Below are 4,204 nucleotides of genomic sequence, written 5' to 3'. Positions count from 1 at the left end.
ATCTATCTATCTATCTATCCATCTATCCATCTATCTATCTATCTATCTATCTATCTATCTATCTATCTATCTATCTATCTATCTATCTATCTATCTATCTATATATCTATCTATCTATCTGCAGAACTCTGTGTGTGTGTGTGTATACATTTACGTATATCTGTGTGTAAATATACATACATATATAATCATATTTATATACATGTGGTTATGTGCGTGTGTGTGTATGTGACTGCGTATAATCGTATGCGTACGAGTGTCCACATATGTTCCATGAATAATTAAATGAAACACATTGCCTAATATTTAACTAGTTTTTATTGAATTATCAAAAAATCTTTCAGTATCCAATACATTCATTACACACACACACACGCACATACATACACACACACACATACGCACACGCATACACACACATACACACACACATACACAAGCATACGTAGCAGTAAGCACAATCGCATTAACAAAACGTTCTCCTTTTCACAAACGACTGGCACATTTTAGAGAGAACCAGCCACCAACCAGCGTATATGCCCCACATTCATATATACAGCGATATGTTGTCACAACTCGTTATCGATCACTGCTCTGAATAATTAGTGAAACTTCATTAGAGAGATGTCGAACTGTCTATCATATATAACTCTCATTTAGGAAATGGTTTCATGATAAAATGGCGAAAAAAAAATAATGATTAAAAAAAATAACATGTAGCTGGATATTGTATTGAGTCTTGAATTAGTTTTGCGTCGAAAAGAAGAAAAAAAAAAGAGAAAATAAACTGGCAGAAACTTTGGTGAGCGAACGGAGTCATGATTTTAAACAATGGCTAAAGAAATTGGAGAGAAATTGGGATTGAGACTGAAGTTTGTATGAATGTTGTGCAATAATAAACAGCTTGACCGAAATTTGCTGCAGAATAAAGCTGGTATGAATTTCGGAACTTCACAAATAACCAGAGAAAATTCAGATTTACTCTACTACAAGCGATTGGTAAAGAGCTTGAGGCGCTTCGGACGTGATATGCAGCTGAGATAAATTCTGGACTTTGGTAAATCTTTGCAGACAATTCAGAGATCGTGCTTTTTGTGGTGTGAATTTTAGATTACTGGTACTCCTAAGTAGCTGGAGAAATTTGGATGCCGGATGTTGGTTGTAAGAATGTTGGACTCAAGCAAGTAGCTGGAAATATTTCGGTCACGATGTCCAGTTGAGCTGAATTCTAGACATTGAGAAGTCGTTGCAGGCAATCTGAAGATCATACCTTTGTGATATTAATTTTACAGTGCTGTTAATGCTACAGAGCTGGATAAAATTCGAATGTCGTATGCTACTTCTAAGAGTATTGGTCTTCAACAAATAACCGGAGTTATTTCGGACACTGTTAGGAATAATGGCGTATTAGAATAAAACTGACCAGGAATTTGAATATTTTTTGTTGGAGATATGGATTTTGGACTTATTCTAAATGCAACTCTTCAAACCATAAAAGTGCAATAACCCCGGAGAGAAACATCTAAATACATGAGAACTGAAAGGTATTCATTTTCAACAGTTATATCCACTTAGTTTATTTTTAATTAATTGATTAACTAATTAACCGGTTTAATTCACAGCTTTTATAGTAAAAAGCAATTATGACGATTATATTAAGGTCGAGGTGTAACGTTCGAGAAAAGAAACTGCCACAAATATAAGACTGATGCTGTTGTTGTTGTTGTTTGTGTTGCTGTTTTCTTATGTCGTTTGGCCCCAGGTCAAACGTTGTAATTCAAATCTGTAATAAATGGCGTTCTAGCCATGACGATCCCACCATTCATAACAATCTTTTATTACATTATCCACGGTGTCCTTTCTCATTGCTGCTATTTTTTCTTCACCTTTCTTGATTTGGAACTTCTGTAAAGAAACACATTCCTATCGTGGACCTATCTATGTATTATCCAATGTGACTTCCCAAGTCGATATTTAGCCCCCGGGTCAACTAAACCAAATAGATCGGTAATCAAAGAAGTTCCAGTGATGATGTTACTATCTTTTTACAGTTATCTTGGGTCACATTATCCAATGTGTCTTTCATAGTTCTTTTGTTGTTCAGTTCTATATTTAAGAGATGAGGAATTCTGTACATTATTTACATTATTTACAATTGATGGATATTTGTCCTCATCTTGTTTGTTGTTAACGCAATATTTCGGCTGATATACCTTTCAGCCTTCATCAGGTGTCTTGGGGGAAATTTCGAACCTGGGCATGAGAACCCAGGTTCGAAATTTTCCCCAAACACGTGATGAAGGCTGGAGAGTATATCAGCCGAAACTTTCTGAGTTCAAATTCCGCCGAGGTCGACTTTGCCTTTCATCCTTTCAGGGTCGATAAATTAAGTACCAGTTGCGTACCAGTACGCAACTGGTCGATGTAATACTTTTATGATTTCAGTGTTGTTCTGTCATCATACTTAGCAATCGATTTTGTCCTGAATGTTAGCTTTGTTCTCGAAGGGGAAAAGAGATTGGTGTACGGTATGAAGCCAAGCCTCACGGTCAGGGGATGTAGCAGGTTTAGTCTAATTAAAACAGAAAGAGAGAGAGGGGAGATACGGAGAGAAAGAGACGGAGGGAGGAAGAGAGGGAGGACACGGAGAGAGAGAGAGAGAAAGGACACAGAGACAGAGAGAGAGAAAGGACACAGAGACAGAGAGAGAGAGAAAGAGAAAGAGAAATTATATGCATGGGTGAAAAAGAGGAAATGAGCGAGAGTAGCAATCATTTGGAATTGCTTCTATAAGTTACAACGAGCAACCGACATTGCGTCAGTCGAAAATTTGATGAACTGATGACGATTAGAAAACTTGTGAAGCTTTTTTTGCCACACTGATTTCCACAGAGAGCTGGTTATGGTTAAAAGACAAATTGTACAAGTCAATTTGTACAACTAAATTACATGTAAGTTTATTAAACGTACTCATAGAAAATTGTTTATAAACTGATGTACAAACAAGTTGTCTCGCTACTTTAGTCAATTAATCCCTAGCTACAACGAGAGTATTGATTCACAAATATGCAAAAACAGTAACGAATGTTCATATTGCGCTGATACAGCAGATGTTTGTTATGCGTTGTCTCTTTCGGTCTTTATTTCTCTCCCTCGTTTAAATAAATTAAATACTAAGGATGTACTGGTACGGTCCGTACCAGTGAAAGTAATCGCTAACTAGTCTTCAATTCTGTTCTGCATAGAATCAACCCTGTCACAAAGAAGAGAGATTAGGTTGTTGTTTATTTTATACGATTTAGTCCCAAATAAGGCTTGGAGTCACTATGGCGCGTAAAGAACTACAAAGAAGGGAAAAAGGGGGTCTACTAATTCAAAAGATGTCGATTGATAAAAAGTTTAAAAAACTATATAGCGAAGACCAGATGAAAAGAAGACGACGGTGACGAGGTCCAGAGAGGAACAGTTCGAAGGAGGAAGTTATCAGAATAAAGGGATTTATGACTAACAGGAAGCTGAACAGAAAAAAACGATGTGTCTGAGAACGGAAGCAGGTGACACGTTTCAAGGTTTTGACGAGAAGGTTGATTAGGGGAATGACTAAAGAAATGCTTATAGAAAAGAAAGCTGGGCCCCAAGAGAGCAGAAACTCGCTGCTTGGAAAGGGAACAAGGTGGAGAAATCTTCAGAGGAAGAACTTCTGTCAAATAAGGGAGGCGGATCCACGGAAATAGTGACCCCAGTGTATCTTCCTGCTGTTATTTAAATGCCTCCTTTATTTTTTTTATTACTAAAACTATTTTTTGTGACATTTCACACTCTTTTCTAAAATGAACTCTTCCTCCCTGCTATCTTTAACTCCAAGCTACTTTTACCACTTATAGGAACATAACAGCCATAATTTCTCAGTAATTAATTAAAAGAAAAAAATTTTTCTTTTTGTTTTCATTCTCTCTTACTTTCCTTCTGTACATAACAATACATTTTCGTTCCACAAATTCCTCAGTTATTTATCACAATTTAAAATAAAATCACTTGATCTTTTGAACCTTTCTTTAGATCATCGATCTGTTCAAATACTTGAGCCATTCTTTGTTGTAATCCCTTTTAATTGAATCAATAATTTATCTGTTTGAAAAGTTCACGTAGAGAGAAACATATGACTGTATATAACAAATCGTACATACATACATACATACATATA

The 4,204-nt window shown here is 36.1% G+C and overlaps 1 protein-coding gene across 2 annotated transcripts in view; it reads left to right on the top strand.

Annotated features, from left to right (window-relative positions):
- Positions 1-428: 428 nt before the first annotated feature.
- The window catches only part of LOC106870183 (uncharacterized), an 8,893-nt gene continuing 5,117 nt past the window's right edge, over positions 429-4,204 (top strand). Inside the window, exon 1 of one of the 2 annotated variants that reach the window (XM_014916185.2) lies at positions 429-1,544. The gene's annotated coding sequence lies outside the window, so the exon portion shown is untranslated. Of the gene's footprint in view, positions 1,545-2,806; positions 2,952-4,204 lie in introns of those variants that run through there. The other variant, XM_052976023.1, reaches the window with a different exon arrangement.

The sequence above is a fragment of the Octopus bimaculoides genome, chromosome 23, assembly GCF_001194135.2.
Source record: "Octopus bimaculoides isolate UCB-OBI-ISO-001 chromosome 23, ASM119413v2, whole genome shotgun sequence".
In the NCBI taxonomy this organism is placed as follows: domain Eukaryota; kingdom Metazoa; phylum Mollusca; class Cephalopoda; order Octopoda; family Octopodidae; genus Octopus; species Octopus bimaculoides.
This window is presented reverse-complemented; position numbering and strand designations above follow the sequence as displayed.